The sequence below is a fragment of the Aptenodytes patagonicus genome, chromosome 2 (assembly GCF_965638725.1).
Source record: "Aptenodytes patagonicus chromosome 2, bAptPat1.pri.cur, whole genome shotgun sequence".
In the NCBI taxonomy this organism is placed as follows: Eukaryota; Metazoa; Chordata; class Aves; order Sphenisciformes; family Spheniscidae; genus Aptenodytes; species Aptenodytes patagonicus.
This window is the reverse complement of record NC_134950.1, coordinates 116,460,107-116,478,335: the sequence shown is the minus strand read 5'-3', so window position 1 is coordinate 116,478,335 and position 18,229 is coordinate 116,460,107.

The following is an 18,229-nucleotide window of genomic DNA, read 5'->3' as shown; positions in this document are numbered from 1 at the left end:
CCAGAATCTTTGCATGAGTTTCATACATTTCAAATTTATAGCTGTGAAGAAGGGGCTTTTAAAATCTGTAGCTCTCTTTGCAACCCTTGCACTCACTGTGTGAATAAACTCTGACATAAATAAAATAGGAAATAAAAGATGTTCTTGTTTAAATCTTTTCTTTAACCTCTGTATTAGAATACCACAGACAGCAAAACAGAAGAATGATAAAACATTCAGCTCTTAAGGCACGTTACTATGTTTAATTACACTTAAAAAAAGAAGTGAAAAATCACGTCAAAAGAATATGGAGCTAGCAAAATCAAGCAAGTAAAACTTTCATGAAACCTTGATTTGTGCATCACAATTTCGTGCATGTGTGGTGGGTTGACCTTGGCTGGCTGCCAGATGCCCACCCAGCTGCTCTCTCACTCCCCCTCCTCAGCAGGACAGGGGGAGAAAATAAGCTAAAAAAACCTCATGGCTTGAGATAAAGGCAATTTAATGAAAAAAAGCAAAGGCTGTGTGCAGAAGCAAAGGGGGGTGGTGGTGGAAAATTACTTTCTACTTCCCACTGGGGATGTCCAGCCACATTGTGGGAAGTAGGACCTCAGTTATGCATAGCAGTTGCTTTGAAAGACCAACCCCTTAATGACAAATGCACCACCCCACCCTCCTCCTTTCTCTCAGCTTTTGTTGCTGAGCATGACATTGTATGGTATGGCGTATCCCTTTGGTCAGTTTAGGTTAGCTGTCCTGGCTGTGCCCCCTCCCAACTTCTTGCCCACCCCCAGCCTGCTGAGGTGCCTTTACCCTTTTTGAGAGGAAAAGAAACGAGGAGTTGGTTTTAATTTGGCATTCGTGAAAAATAGTGGCCACTACTGCTTACTACTATTGCTTTAGGGTCCTTCTCTGCAGCCCTGCTCATCCCCTGTGTGCCAGACCAGCTCTGGACTCCATGGGCTGCCAAAACAGCCCAGCCACCTGCCCTGTTGCGAGTAGCTACAAATCTTTTTCATATTATTGTTCCACAGCAAAATCCAGCACAAACATGCTGTAGATGTAGGCAGCTTCTGCAAAATCTCAAAATAAAACTAGCATTTAGGATGGGAAAGACTAGTTGATGCGGTTATATTTGCCCATGGTATTTTTTCAATAGTCAGTTTTTAAGAGGAGGGATACCTTTCAGTCTTTCCCTGTCCCCCCCCATCCCTCCCTCTTTTTCTCTTCTCCTTCAAAAACTACTTTGACATATTTCAGTGTGTTAAAAGCTGGACACAGATCCATCTTTGGAGGAGTGGTGGCAGGTAGCGTGGGTTGGGGTTGGGTCAATTTATTGTTCAGGCTTTTAAGTGGAACTAGAGGAAACTGTGAAATCGAGGTTGCAAAGAGGGGTGAGCAATACATTATTTCCTTTCCTTTTCAGATTACCATTTCAGCTGCAGGGTATAAAAACATGTTGAACAACAAAAAAAAATAGAGTAACTTAGTTTTTAATGATTTCAGATAACCCTTTCTCTGTACGTGAAGGTAAAATAAAATGCCAATGACTTTTCTGTGTTTAGAAAAAAAAAAAATCTTTTAACCTTTTGTTCACGTTCTCTTACTTGTTTGTTGTAGTTTCCTAAGGCTATTATGTATTAACAATATCTGCATTGTGCAAGCGTTTGCGAATCCTGTTGTTATGCCACACTGGAAGGCCAGCTCAGGTTGCAGCGAGATGTGTTTTCTGTGTGTTCAAGTGATTCTAGAGGTAGGGCTTGAAGAATGGTGGGGGAATGGAGCTGTGAAGTGTTTGAACTGTGAGGATGTGAATTAAGTGACAATGAATGTTTAGAACACCAGAACCCCTTTAGGGTTGCATGGGTTAAAGTAATGTCGGGTATTTACTTTCAGACAACTTCTATAACATTTTGTCAAGCTCAGTGTTCATTATCTTATAATGAGAGCAGCTTATGGAGGAGGAAAGAGATGCTGCTCCGGACCCTTTGGCTTACAAACCTTGGCATGTAAGCTTAAAGCTTAGAACTACTGATATAAACAAGTTTAAGTGCCTATTCATTGTCTGGAGACTTTGGAAAAAATACTGGAAGTTTTCTGGGGAGTAGAGAAGCTGAGATACTTATTTAAAGAAAAAAAACAACCAAACAAAAAAACCCCCTCCAACTTGTAGATAGTTGGGGTAGATGTTCAATGACAGGCAGAACAGATAAGTGTTCAAGTCCTGGAAAAGATAATGGAAACTGGATGCTTCACTCCTTTTTACCTGCAAAATTATTTCTTGGGATCCTATTATCTATCAAAATGAATTGCATTTGGATGAGTAGGTCCCAAAAATCCCTCAGGCTGTTCTGAAAATCTTATTTCTCTCCCTCACCCCCCCCAAGATTTTTTTTTTTTGGGGGGGAGGGCAAGATCGTTACAGCCTGCAGCTGAAGTATAAATATAATTTCTTTGCCAGCTTTAAAATACTGTGTGTTTCTTGTGGAAGAAACAGTCAGCAAAGCAGACAGCAAGTGAATTTGAAGCTTTGAAGCTGTAGTCTTGAGTGTTTCATGATCACACTGTCTAGATTATTATTTGGCTGGCTGGCTTCAGAACTCAGCACTCCTTCAGCAGAAGGTAGTTTTGGGATTGCAGGAGAAATTAATGAAAGCGTTATAGGAAAGTCTACTGTTGCTATAAACTTCTGCTCACAAGCTGAACTGTGATTTCAGTGCAGCACACTACTGCTTCCACTGGCGTTTGTGGGAGCAGGATCAAGGACAGGCGATTCATAACCTCTTGAGATAGACTGCCACGGTCACATCTGATAAACCAATGGAAGGAGTGACCACCCTTCTGACGTCTAACCAATGGTTCCTGCTGTTGGTTTGCCTCCCTATTCTATATGCTGGTAGACCTACTGGTAAAATAGATCAGGGACACAACCCTGACTGACCCTCTTCTCCCCCAAATTTTCTAGCAGCTGTTTTTAATATGGATTACTTCCCTGTTGTGACAAAGCATAACTGTAGGAGGTGGTAAGCTCTGGCACGGAGGTGGGAAAGACCTGTGGGAGTGGGAATACTTTGTGTCCAGAAACCTCAGCTCTTCAGGTCATTTTTAACGGGCATCTTTAACCATGTGTAGACGCTGGAAAGCAGGAGTAGACACAGTTTATGACCATGACAATTATCTTCTCTACTGGCTAAGCCGCAGAGTGGACAGCTGGGACTAACATGCTGCTAGGCTAAGCATTAATGTGCTCACCAGCCCAATGCAGGTGCGTGATGAGTCTTTGCTGGCCAGGCAGTTGTCAGTGAGGCAGGGAAGTGCTGCCTACCATTGTCTCCTGGAGTGGGCTGATCCTTGATCTTACTAGGTGTCCATCTTCTGACCCTCTGCTTTTCTCTGAAAGTTTTATACATCTTGGTGATGTTCTTTTTGAGTCCTTGAGTGACTATTTCTGACTCTACAATTTCTTTCTTTGATGTTTTTTTCTCATTTACTTATCTTGCTGACTTTAGTTTTGCTCCATTTACAAGAAGTTTTTCTGAGTAAAGTCAAGCCAAGGTCATAGCCACGCCTCAGGTCACATACAGATGAACCTCAAAGGACTGGGCTATGAGTTAGTTTCCTTCTTTGATGGTTTGACCTCTTTTGATCATTGATGCCATTGCTTTGTTGATATTAGGGTCTGGCATCGAGCTGAGTCTCTACTAGTATCTCTGCCTAGGGGGCTGCAGCAGGGTTTGGAGTCTTAATGGCAGTGCTCAAATCAAAATCCAGTACTACAGTGTATGCAAACACCAGCCTAGTTAATACCCCGAGTGGCTGCCATTCATCTGGTATTTCAGTGTCAATCCACCACTGTTGAGGTTAAGTGGTCATTGCCATGTAAGGAAAAAATCCAGGTGCAGCAGGAAAAAAGCACTGAGTCATTAGGATGATGAGAATTTTTCATCCCACGCTTCTTGTGTGTTATTAACCATTTTATATCTGATTAACCCTCTGTATTTGCTGTGAGATTTTGGAGTGTCCAGCTGTGTGAAACCACTGTTCCTAAAATTATTTCTTTGTTTTGCTTTCCTTAGTAGACCCTTTATATCAGGTTCTTGCACCAGGAGAAAACACTGCTGAACCTTTGACAAGCTTTCATCTCTGCAGAAACATTTTTGATAGGAAGTGTCTTTAGTAAAGATCTACTATGACCTTAAAATGTTTGCCCCTCTTCTTGTTTGTAGGTAATGGACTAATGAAGTATATTTGGACTCGTCCTGGATATGTCTCTTTCCATTGGCAAAGAGCTCTGATTTTAATTTGTGTGTGTGCAATGATTAATGCATTTGGCAAACATTTATCTACCAAAGTTTGAGTGAGTGTCTTCTCTTATCCCTAGCCACCATTCTGCAAGAAGTGTGGCAAGATCTATGCCATTTACATCATAATTGCGATATCAGGATGAAATTCAAGTATCTCCCACAGTTACAGTTCTGGTGTAGCTGGATGTCAGGGCTGTGCCTGTGTGCTTCCCCAGTGTAATTAATGATTGATTCCCTGGGCAAGGCAGGAATTCCCCAGCTGGTCTCTGCATAGATGAGATGGACTGATTTGTGACAGTGAACTGACTTGTGACAAGGTGATTGACTGATCTTCTAACTTCAAACTCTAGAGCTCTTGCAAGACATTTGAAGGCTCTGTGTTTTCTTCCCGAACACTGCTGTCTGCCCAAAGGTGATACACTGGGGGTTTGGGGAGCTGAGTAGCTCTACTTTATCACTACAGGGAGCTGCACTGACTGGCCTGGATCAGGCGTTGCCTCACATTCATCTGCCGACTCCCATTGCCTAGTCAATCCAGCCACCTCTTGCATGAGGGTACTGGTGGGCACCCCGTCCCAAGCAATCATGGTTTTTTTCCTTTGATCATCAACATTTTCCAAACCATATTCTGCGCATATCTTTTCCACCACTAGTGAAGTTCATGTCTCAGAGCAGCCCACATATCCTGTCCACTACAATACCCTTTCCCAGCCCGACCTTTCAAAGACTGACCTCTGGCTCCTGCCTTGGCCTGGAGATGGTGGCCTTTCTCTGCTGCCTATTCATTCCATATGGGTGGTCTATCTGTGCATGTGCACCTTCACGGAGTGGCTCAAAAGGTTCCTCTTTCCCTTTCCTTTAGTTTCACACTTTTGTGCTGTCATGAAAATATGCCTGGCCTGTGTAACCTTATTCTTAAGTCTGGCCCAGGTCAGACATCTGCATGTGTAATGGCCCAAGAATAACTTCGGGTGTTGCATTCTGCCTGGAGGTGTTGCATCTGAGATGCCAAACACCAGTCTTTTGCAGCAGAAGCACAATGAGTTATTGCTGATTCTGTTCCTTAAACACCTTATTCTTAAATTTTGACTCCTCATTTGCTTTTTTGAGTGTTGCATTTTGCCCTGTATTCTTTTCTTGCTGACTTTAACAGGCCAGTCGTACCTGTACTTCTCCAGAAAGCCCCTGTGGCAGTTGCCTAAGCATCTGCTTTAGATGGGTTTGGTTTAGTACTCAACTGCATCATAAATGCCTTTCCTCCTTCTCTCAGTGTATCTTCCCCTCAGAAGACGTACTGGGGTGGGGGGACATCTTTTACGATGGGCAGACACTTTGAAAGCAGGACTATACACGGTTTATGAATATGGGGCAATTTGGGCAATGCACAGAGCAAACAGCTGGGAGTAACATGCTACTAGGCTAAGCACAAATGTGCTCACCACCCCAGTGAAGGCACGCGGTCAGTCTCTGCTGGCCAGGCAGTCCTCAGCGAGGCGAGGAAGTGCTGCCTGCCATTGTTTGATCTTGCCAGGTATACATCTTCTTGACCCCCTTCTCTGAGTTTTATACCTTTTCTTGCTGGTTTTTTTTTTTTTTTTTTTTGAGTCCTGGAGTGACCGACTCTACAATTTCTTTGTTTTTACTCTCCTTATCTTGATGGCTTTAGTTTGTGCTCTCTCTTTTACAGTGCAGCAAAACTTTTTTTTGTGGTGGTTTTTTTTTTTTGTTCTCCAGTAAAGCTGAGCCAAGGTCACGCCACTGCATTTCACACAGCTGGGCCTTAGGTCAGACAGCTAAGCCTGAGAACTGGAATGAGGGTTGCAAGGCTTTGCTGCTGCACTCAGTACGTGATTAAGCAATCTCTACTGTGAGTTACCATGGGTGTCATAACTTAAACCTACTTCTTAGACCACAGTAAATTGATCAATTATGATCATGGGAATTTATCTTTAAATCACAGGGGCAGTCCAGAGAATGGGAAATTGGAGGACTTTCGATTGGCACAAAGTTGGATTAAAAAGTTGAACTGCAAAAGCTGTACTGAAGGAGCGGTGCTTGGGCATGGGAAGCAGGACAATGTAGTAATCAACCTGCCTGTTGCTCTTTCTGTGAGAAGGTGTTCATGTATATTTATGTCCATCAGATACCGTCATATACATTTTCTGATTGGCAGTCATTTCCTTCTACCTTAAGCTTGTAGTGTGTGTAACACGTGTATGTATATTTTGCCTGCTGAATCAAAAGCTTTTAGGCAGAATCATCTAGGTGCTTACAGGAGTAAAAAATGCCCTCCCCCTCCCAACACAACTGTGGCCCCTTTTGCTCCTATCAAATGGTAAGCAAACTCATAAATTTCATTTAAATGTTTTTATAGTACTGGCCTAGTTTTTTTAGGTAATTAACACTTGCCTGCTTGAAGATCTTTCTGCTGGAAATGGCTATGCTACTAAAACTGGTTCTGTCTGCCAGTGAAATGTTGAGGTGTTGGAGAGCCACTCAGATGGCCTGTATAATGTTCATATTCTGTATATGTGGGTATTGTAGGTCTGATTTAGTAAGGCTGTTAGCCAAGGACATCTTTGTAAGAAAAATAATTAATCATTCACATTCCTGAAAAGGTAGTTGTATTCTTGAAGGCTCCTTATAGATGAACTGTGCTAGCTTATTATAAAATACTTTGATTTCTCACCTCTCTCCCTTCTCACACTTTGTGCGGAGTCAGTGACTGAGCATTCCTAAATGAAACCGTCAGAATCAATTTGCCATTCATCTCTCTCTCTTTCAGTGACTCAAAGACTGTTTTTCTTTTTAAACCTTCTTATTTGTGATTGCAGTAGCAATCATTCAATGTTCCCGTTTCAGAGCTCTCCGAGAGCTGAACAAGTTGACTTGGCAACCAGGGAAGTGCTTCAGGAGATGGGAGTGGAAGGCGCTGGCTGGCAGAGCATTAGTAATGAGTAATGTTCATACTGCTACGAATCTGTGGCAAACGAGTACTGCCTGCTCCTTGTTGCATAATGGAGAACACCCCTGAAATTCAGAAGTCCATGAGCGTTCCCCCAGTTCTGCAAGTTGAGTGAAAGAAGGGCAAATATATCATGACACTTGTCAGATAAATAATTTGGTCAGCTCACTTTACCATGTACTCCTTTGCCCTAAGGACCTGCTGGGTGGCAAGAGAGGGAACTGTGACTTTTCAGCTGCACAGGCCTGGTTCAAAGACATGGGAAGAAAATGCAGTAAATCCAGAACACAAGCCCTGAGGGTTAATCACTACTGCTTGAACTATAAGGAAAATGACTTTACCATTAGTTGTATAGGCTTTGTGACATACAGGTGAGCAGACACAGTTGCTACTTTTCATGAAGCATATTCATTAGCCTGCATGTGTTATTTTAAGGGTTATCTGTGTGCTGTTGCACAAAAAAAAGATGCTGATGTCATGACAAACTACAAACCTGTCAGAAGTCCTGCATCATGTTTCTTGCAGGGAGTGACTATCCCTCCTGTGCCTGCAGCCCAGCACCTCAGCCTTTCTTTACTCTTGTGGTCTCATGCATCAGGAGGAAGCAGGATCTGTGACCCCTTGGCCAGTGTAGGACCTAGGGTGTAGGGCTAAGGCTTATCCAAGAGGCAGGACCAGGACCGGGCCACCTACAACAAAGCTCAGGCTGGGGCCCTGGGCAGAGGGTGTAGGGGAAGGCCCCAGGTGAGGGTGATTGGGGCTGTTAAGACCTTTTAGTGCCCCCCGGGGTCATGGTGCTCTGTAACCTCATTAGGCCTCCATACCCTCATGAGCTTTGGGAGGAGGCAGTCCTTTGAGCTTGCTAAAGCTGAATTCTTTACAGCTCCCAATGACTTTGCCCCCTGAGGAAGACAGGCCTTGCTAGGTTTTATGATGATAGATGGAAAATGCATTTGTCATCTGGTTACTAAATTTTGGCCTTGTTAGAGGCATTCAAGTTGATTAATTATTTCTGACAAGCGATGTTAACTATGCTATCTCTTAGCTGAGAGCTCCTAGAGGTGGCTCAGTACTGACACTCCAGCTCTAAGGTATAATGATATACGCAGCGAGGTACCACGGACCTCAGACCTCAGGGTCCCCTGAGCTGCAGTGCCAGCAGGAGCCTGGCTTCAGACACAAGGCTGTGCCTTGGGGATTTCTGGGACTTTCTTTGAGAGGACTGCACAGGTCTGAGTAGATTGTCCTCCAGGAGTTTTTATACAGGGAAAACACTCCAAAGCTACAATGTGAATGCAAAACTGATTTAGGTAAGGATGCAGTTGCATCAGCTGATCTGGTCTTCCAGCCTTCTACTGCTGAAAAGAGATGGTCCTGCCTCCTTCTTGCATTATCTCATATTCACCCTGCATCCTTCTTGCTTCCTCTCAGTGCAAGGTGACTTTAATTTTACATTGGGGTGAATACTGCAGACCCTTATAAGACTCATGCTTAAAAAAAAAAAAGGAAGAAAATCCCTATTAAGAGTGAGTAGATCCATGTGTTCAAGTCTGAATATTGGCAACGTCATAGTCAAATTTTCAGTACCTTCCCTGAGCTCTGGTGCTCATCTGGCTCATCTCTAAACAGGTCTTTGCTCTGAAAGTGAAATGAATTTGCTGCACTAAGGGAGAGGATGGGACAGTACAGCAGGGAGGAGAATGGGGAACGGTGGAGAACCCCTCCCTTTGGTGCCAGTGGCTGACCTGGCTGCTTCTGAAAGACAATCCTAAGGAAATCCCGTGTTTCTGCTCACTCACCTTCACTCCATTGAATTGACCTCTTCCACCTTCGCTTTCACAAAGATGGATGTCAGTCAATCATTGTCAGTCTTTGTCTGCAGATGCTTTTAACTTCCTGAAATTATTATTGTGAAAAGTTGATTCTTCATACAAAAGAATATTTTTATGACTCTATTCATAGATGGAACGGAATATTAGTACTATATGGAAGTGAATGCAGCAACATACAATTCTTAAAAAATGGTGTTAGAAAATACACGAAAGTAAAATAAATCCTTGTAATTCATGTCCAAATGTTAATGATTCACAGGTGAATATTTAAAGTCTTCTCTCCTTTGCTAGACTTGGTGACCTGCTGTACATCATCCTCTTGAAATGACTGCAGATGTGTACTGAAAAAATAAATATGAAATAAATATGCCCTTTCAAACTGAGAGGTTTTAAACAACTCTTTTCTTGGCCCAAATTGCGTGCTTTGCCAAAGGTGTGCAAAGGCTGCATGAATCTAAAGGAAACTAATTTCTTCCTACATTACTTTTCATAGTCTGCTGGCTCTGTGTGAGCACTTGCTATTGGTATTCTGCTGTCAGCCAGGGACTATCGAAAGAAATTGCTCAAGAGTCTGTCTTCTAATCAGCAATAATATGTGCCAAGTACTTGTATCAGCATAACAACATAAAATTCTCTCTCTCTAGCTAATCGCCAAGGCCAACTGCCTCATGTATCACCTCTATGAAATGTGTACTCTGTTACTATGAATTCTGCTTTTCTTAAGACACAAGTTTGTTTGTGGATACTTGCTGTAAACATAGGTACAATTAAACTAAAGTAACAGTTTCCTAACGATAATGGAAAAATCTCTCTGCTGCTTTGTGTTCTGTGTTAAACCCGTACCTAGAGCTGGGGGTCAGGAAGAATTTTTCCCTTGGGTGAGATTAGTGAGGACCATTGCTGTGCTTGTTTGTTTGCTTGCTTGTTCATTTTTTTCACCATCCTTTGAAATGTGGAGAAGGGACTGCTTGCTTGAATCTGCTGGGAATTTTCACCTTTCAAAGCTCCTACTGGTGCAGGGACCTAAAGTTTTGCTGCTGCCTTGAGTGTCCTGCCCTTGATCTCTGTCACTGTTCTTCTCTGGCACATTGCACATTGAAGGCCTGCAGCTTAGTTTGGGGTGTGAGATTGTCTAGTGACCTGGGGTGTGCAGAGTTAGAGAAGCAGAAGTCTCATGAACTAAATGACTTTATTTTTGCTGCCTATGATTGTGAGGTTGTGGATCTGATGATCCTTACCAGTTCTCATATTACTGTGCAATTATGTGGTCTGGGTACTCTCAGCACTGAAATTGATCCTGTGGGCAGAAAAATGGTAAAGCATTATTTTGTTAAAGAATGAACTGTGATGGGGTTGCATGAAGGAGCCAGACTGCCTCATTACGTTCATGCGCGGAATGAAACCAAATCAATTTTTTTTCCTCGCTCCCCTGCCCCAAACTCTAGTAATACCACTGCATGTTTGTGTGTGTGTGTAGGTACAACGAGGAAACAATGCTCCTGACACGCTGCTCCCTCCGCAGCCCAAGATGTTTATTTCTTTGCCCATCCACTAGTCTGATTCCCCTTGTCTCTCCTTCTGAAGTCATTCAGGTTATCGGTATGAAGAGTGTGTGCAGGTTATCTGGTGGCTTGGTTGCATGTGGGTAAATGCTTCTCTTCTGTGAAGAGTGTTGTAGCAACAGTCTCATGGGTAGCAGTTCTGTTTCAGCCACACCTTGGTACCTGCATGGTACTGTCGACAACTGGGAACCTCTTCTGGTTTTTCTGGCATTGGTATGCCCTAACTCAGAGAACAATTTGCATGACTGAAAGTATTTGGTGGTTTAGGTGGTTTTCAGGCAATACCTGTTCTGCTTTTGGCCCTTCTGAGTGGGCTGGGGACAAGACACCCATAGGAAGTAGGTTTATGGGGGCAGCTGTCCACTTGACTTGACATTGCCAGACTTTGGATGGGCAAGCTACCAGGGAAAAGCCCTTACTATGTGGGTACGGACCACCCCAAACTCCTACCTGGTCACTGGGGCAGCAATCCTGAAGGAGCCAGCAGAGCGGTGCTTACTATTTCCAACCTGCAAGTGAATAAATTACTCCGATCTCTCCTGGTACTTAACGATTCAGGGCAGGATTCAGCTCCCCTATGGCCACAGACCCAATTTTTAGGCAAACACATAAGCTAGTCAGCTGGGCTCTTTCTGTATTCAAACTAAACCTTGGTGTAGAATGACCCCATCTCTGGAGGTACCTATGCCTCTTCCTTGATTATAGAGGCTGTCTGCCTTGATTAGCTTAGGCTGGAGGCCTGCTTTTCAAATGGCTGGAATTTAAATGAAATTAATTGCTTTCTAGGCTTCCCACTTTCTGCAAAGGTAGTTTGCAACAGCTAAAGGTCTCAGGATGAAAGCTGCCAGTTGCAATACAGAGATTTAGCCCAGACTAGGTTAGTAGGAAGTAAAGGGCAGATGGCAGCCAAATGGAATGATATTATGTGCTGGGTCTTTTATACTTAAAATCGTATATGACACATCTGAACTAGTTTTGCTGCTTCAGACTTTTTAGGAAGATGTGGCTTTATATATATATATATATATATAAATAATCCTACCTGGCAATTCTCAGTGCACTCACTTTTCATATAATTTTAAAAAATCAGATTAAAGCAGTAAGATAAATGGAAATCTCATAAGCATTGTAGACTTAAACAACAATGGAATTCTAACCATGAAAAATGTTTGTTGAATCTCTGACTTTTGATTAACAATAAAATATTACACGTATATAATTCAAAGAAAGCTTCTTCTCTTCACTAGCTTGAGTATGCTGATGATTAAAGTATTCATTATGGGAACCTAGTTTTTAACAATTCAGCAGTTTGATCAGAGCAATAGAATTGGTTAGTTTTGAAATATAAGCAAATCTGCTACACACATAGTGATGGTAGGTCTGGTACCTGTCGCTTGTTCCTTATGGCGTGGCCTCCATCCTGCCGTTAACTGTACAGGGAACCCAGAGGGACTGTGCACTTAAATTCGGCACTTACTGTTATATGCCTGAAGCAGATAGTGTGGAAACCTCTTCTCCTCCTTCCTTTCCTTTCAGAGTAGTATTTGCTGATTTAATTCTTCCGGGGACACAGCAGGTTTGCACTGCCCTTCTCTCAAGAGATAGGGTAGAACAATAACCGGTGTATTGCACGTGGTATAAAAAGGTGTTTGTGTGTGTGCTCACATGGTGTGTGTGGGTGTGTGTTGTGTGTACGTTTCAAACCACCCTTCTGAGGCTTAATTTCCATTTATTCAAGTGTATCTGTATCAACAAGGAAAACAGCCAGTTCTGCAAATAGAATATAGGTTATATTCATTTAGCATCAAGGACACTTTGATCTGGCCAAAAAAGCTTGGGTCTAGGAACTGTGTGGCTGTAGCAGGCAGCCTGTTTTTGGATACCTGCTAAGAGAAGTTGGACTTGTTGCCTATTTTACTTACTCGTGTTGGTACGCTTGAAGAAGGAGCAGCTGGCTCAGGGAGGGAGTGGTTTGGAGCACACGTAGGGCATTAGGTTGTCATTTTTACCTGGGTGCTTTTTAATTTTTTTAGGTAATTTGAAGAATGCAGCTCTCATGATAACTCAAACACTTTAATTCAAATTGTGGTTTGGAAAGGATGAAGTGTAAAATCTAGCCAGAAGTAACATATGCACTATAGGTAAAAGTAAGTATATACACAATGTATATAAAAATAGGGAAAAGCAATGCTCTCGACTCCTTTGGGAGGGTAAGTAGTTAATCTACTGTTACCATGTGGAACAACAGTAAGTTAAAAGCCAAATACTGGTATGAGGAGGGGCATTCAGGACACTGGCTGATAAGAAGCTGTTCAAGCAACGCAGCTCATTTCCCCTCCAGGCTGGAGGGGAAGGAGCAGATCTTGATCTTAAGAACTAGGGCAGCTTTGCTGAATCTGGCGAAGTTGCACTGGTTTGCACCATCAAAAGATTTACTTCCTTGCTCTGTCTATTGTAGCATGCCCGCAAGATTTTCGCATCATAGATAAAGCATGTCTGCGGATTCCTTTAGCACAACGAAATATCTTTAAAACTAACTTTGCAGAAGAGGGAGGAGAGAAGAGAGAAATCCAAGGGGGGGGGGGGGGAAACCCACTAGTGGTATAATGAGTGACTTGGAAAGCAAAATAATGGCTTTCAGGATTTGACTGGCCACAGCCCAAATCATCGGGGAGAATAATGCCTGCCAGGGAATCAAATGGGATGCAATGATTTGGACGCATGCACTAACCGGTCGCTGCTGTTCCGTGATGTGGTGACTTTTCAAGAGGGGTAGGGGAAGGAAAGAAGGCAAATCCACCAACAAAGTAAATTATGGTGCAAGTACCATGAGGATCAGAAACCTCTCTCTGACAGGATGGAAAGGAAAATCTTTTGGTATCACTTTAATTGCTGGATAGTCCCAGGAATGCTGTTGGAAGCAGAAGCCTGTTGTCATCACATGTATATGGCAAAATCATGTAGCGTTAATTCTTTTGCAACCTGTTTTTAACACTGTTACCCCAAGCTTTATTTTGTTGTGTAATAGTATAATTTTTATTGGCTCTGATTTTGGTTGAATTACTTTCAAGAATGGCTGCTGTAATACGGAGAATCACATTACACTGAAGAATCATACTTCAGTAGTGTGCAAAATGAGACCAAAAAAATCAAATTAAAACATAAAGACAAACAAAATCTGATCAGCAGCCCTGTTTAGACAAGAGTGGAATTAGAGCATTAAAAATGTTTTGCTGTTGAAATGCTGCTATTTGTTTAAAAAAACCCAAACAAACAAACAAACAAGGAGAAAAATCTCATTTAAAAAGTGGAACTACACCCAGAGGCGGGGTGCTTTTGGCTTTCATGGTGCTAGGGACTACAAGTTAGTGTGTAAAGGAAATACATGGGGGTAGGTGTATTTACAGGGATCCTTCAAAGCCTTCACATTTTCCTTTCCTGCTACAACCTCTTTCCCATCATTTAACTTTATGTTCAGACCAGATGCTCCTTCACCACTTAGTTTTGCCCGATTGCAAGTTGCACTGGAAAGCTATATGATATGGTAGTTTGTTAATACTGCATTTTTCTCGGACACATCACAAAAGATGGACCTTGCCATTGTTAGTGGATTGTGTCTTGTTGGAAGAGGATCGCGATTTACCATGTTACTGTCTGCAGGCAATCTGGAAAAGTGTAAGCTATTGCCAAGGATCCTGCTGCTCAACTTTAGTCTCCTCACTAAGCTACCTCTTCCAGAGTTTAGATGCCTCAAGCTTTCTTGGTCCTCCAAAGAGAGAGCGAGCTTCTCCAGAAAGTGATTTGGATTTTAGGAGCTCTGACTCACCTTTGGGGTTGCCTGCTCACTGCAGGGGGAGCCTCCAGGTTCCTCATTTAGGCACCTCAGCTAGGTGCCTAAAATTAGATGGTATAGATTCCTCCTGTGTTGCTAAAGAAAACAATGCATTTCCTCTGAGTTGCAGAGCTGCTTGAAGTAGTTAAGATGAAGTCCAAGCTCAAAATAACATTACAGGTTTTTTTTTTCCTTTCCTCTGCCCGGAATTTATTGGATGCATTTGGATTTTCACCCGTGGTGTGAAGTCACTTTAAATAACACAAAATGAGTGTATATTGGGAAATATAAAATAGCATAAACCAAGACAATACTCCAGCATACTGGAGACTGTTCCTTTTGTCAGCGTTTGGTAAGGGGGAAAATGGTAAAGCCTGAAGCAAGCAGAAAGCATCAGAACAGCCGAGCATTAAAAAGTCATATTGCCTTCTGGCTGTCACACCTAAAAATAACTTAAATGTAGTGGATATTCCTGACAGTGACAACGTCTGATAAAATCTTCATAACATGCAGATGGAGTACTTCTAGGAAACAGTAAAACAAAGAAGCTTTCAGGAAAGAATGCCATCCTTCCATAAACAACCTGCAGTACATAACTGCGTGTTTGTGAGAAATATACCAAGCACTTCAGGGGATTTCAGCTTAACTTCTTTTCTGAAGCTGGAACACATTTTCTTAAGAGATTTATCAATTCTTGGTGCATCATGCCCAGTCCTGAAAAGTGCTGAGCTCTTCTTTGGGATGTTAAATGTTTTCAGGTGACACTGACACCAGTGATGAGAGAGCCCTCTAACACTGCTCTGAAAGATATCTGCTTGTAAAATTGATTCAATTGAAGTTTGTGGAAATAAGGTGTTCCAAACAATGTTTTCAAAGGCGGGATCTGCCTGGTGCTTCTGTGGTCCACTCTCACTGGAACCCACAGTCTCAGGGGTCCCTTAACACTAGAAATCCTGCATGCTGGGCACCCCTCTGCCACCCATGTAACTGCTCCTCACCTTTGGATTCATAGCCAGAAGGTTTCAGAACCGATATTGTTATCAAAGTGAGTATTAGGCTAAAAAGCAACTACGTAGTTGAGAAGGAGAAAGGTTCAAAACAAGGAAAAGCAAGAAGTCTTCATGCAATGTTTAGTTAAGCTGTGGACCTCCCTGCCAGAGGATGCTGAGGGTGCTGAAGGTTTAAGTTGATTGAACACAAAACTTTTGACTGTTTATGAACATACAGAAAACACAGCTGGCTCAGGGAGGTACCCCAGCTGGTGGTGGTTGGATACCTAGTATCACCACAGCCTGCCTTGTTCTTGATCGTTTTTAGCATCTTTATCATTTTTTTAGCATCTATTTTTGGGCAATGATGGAGATATGATGCAGCGCTGGATATAGGACACTGGGTTCAATGGACCTTTGGTCTGACCCAGTAGGGCTGCATTTTTTTTTCTTAATATTCAAAGTCAAGTTGTCAGTTGATTTAGGATACCTGAGACATTTCTGAAAAGATAAAAATTCAGAGATCCTAATTCTGCTAACTTCAGAGACAGGTACTACAAAAGCATACGGATGCCTGAGGTCTAAATTCATCACTGCTCCTGTGAAACTTGATTGTATTAGGAACTGAGTCACCAGGAGTACAAGTATGGAAAACCAGGAGGATAGAGCTCCAGCCCTGCTGAAGCGAGTGGGAGTTTTGTCCTTGACTTCTGTGGGGCTAGGATTTTACTTAATGCTTTTATTTCCCCTTTCTCACACTACAAGAGCCAGAGGATATAGCACTGAAATAACAAATGATGCCTTTGAGCTGATACATAGAAGTATTTCTCCATGCAATTGATTTTTCAAAGTTTATGCTTGGGAAAGTATTTGGACGTAAACTGCAATTAAAAATCTTTCAGTCTTGCTGAGACAAATTTACATAAATAATATGCCTTTTTATACTGCAGGGCAGAAACAGACTGCTTAGGGATAGGAAGACAGTGTTGCATATCTGTTTGTTGTAGGTGGCTGTTTTTTCAAAACTTCCTCTAGCATGTATGTTGGAGGACGGCAGATTGGATGGATATTTGGTTTAATTTGATATGGTCTTTGGTTAAAATAGACTTCCTGAAAACATGCAAACTCTTCTACACATTGAAAAGTAAAGGGAAAATATTAAAGTAACTGCTGCTTTATGTGTTGACAAATTAAATGTTACCATGGATACCCTGGTCTGTTTACAGCAATAATAATAAATATTTTCAATTCACACTGTGCTTTTCATCTCAAAGGATCCCCAGATGGTTTACAAATGACATACATGGATTGCTCTACACGGCACTGAACTGCAGCCACAAGAACTGCCTAATAATCTATATTGGTACTGCCTGGCGGTGGAAGGTAGAAAACGTACTGTACCCTGAGTGAATCTGTGGGGATTGTTTGGGAAACCAGAATGTAAATGGCAGACCTGAAAAAAGAGCTGAACAGCAAAATGCAAAGAATCAGATAGGATCAGGTATCAAGTTACTGATACGATTTGGTAATTCTTTGAGCAGCTGGATTAAATTTTTACTAGAGCTGGGAAGAAACTGTTTCCTTCTTGAAAAACGTAGAGGTCAAAACCTTTCCCTTTTCACCCCGAGGTGAGTACCTCTGCAGTTTTGAAGGGAGAGAGCATCCCGCTGCAAACACAGTTTAGGGCCCTCTCCAGGGATGTGGGAGATCTGGTTTCCAGCCTTATTTGATTACTTTGCCCTGCTGAGTGACTGTCTTTACTCTTCCTGGGGGAATTGTTCATTTTGACCTAAATAAGCTTATCAAATTATTACAATTATTTGAATTAGTATTAGTTGGGGCTTGAACAAGGTATCATTGCAAGGTAACTCCGGTGTGCACAGCCGTTGAACAGCTGGGTCATTTTCTCTCTGGCAATCTGTACAAAGTGGCCGAAGCCCCAGTGAAGGAGATCAGAAATGAGCAACATGGCAGTAGCTTGGTGATCTGGATATTCTTCTGAGAAGAGAAATGCCAATACAACTCTCCTGCTTCCTACATGAGTACACAGTCCAAGCCAGGGAGCAAGCGAGACTCTGTCTGCCTCTCTTTTTTTGCAAGAAAGTTTCTCCTGAAACTAAGAAACTTGACTGAAACTTCATGATCATCACTGGTATCTTCCCACAATTTTTCATCATGAATCAATCTTTTATGGCTTAAGGAAAAAAATGGTGTCATCAAATAAATAAAAAAACCACCCAAACCCTGACAGTTCCAATATTTACCTTTCCTTTAGATCACATTTAACTTTGTGCTTTCTAGATATAGTGTGAGTAATTCTCTATGCTTTTGCTTTCTTAGGCAAAGCATTAGTGCTTGTGACCTATATAACCAGTGGCAGAGAAAATGATTCCTTAGAAACACTTTATACTCAGAGTGGTTTTCTACATTGTTTAGGAGAGGCAGCTACATGATGGAGTCCAGTGAACTGCTTGAGAATTCTTCATTGCAGTGGCTGCCTTTATAGCAGTAACTCTTTTAAATTCCTGAGCTGTGCCTACCCTTCTGGGGTCAAAAATAATTGCAGGTGCAAGTGATGGAAACGTATCTAAGTAGTTATTATTATTTCACACTTCAGTCTTGAAAGGCCAAGAAACCTGGAAGACCAGGTCCTCCTTCCTGTAAAAAAAACACAAACAGAAAAAAACCCCAAAAAACAAAGAACAAACCACAACCCCTCACTACTAACAGCTTTTCTCTTAACGAACTTGCCTTGTATTATTAAGC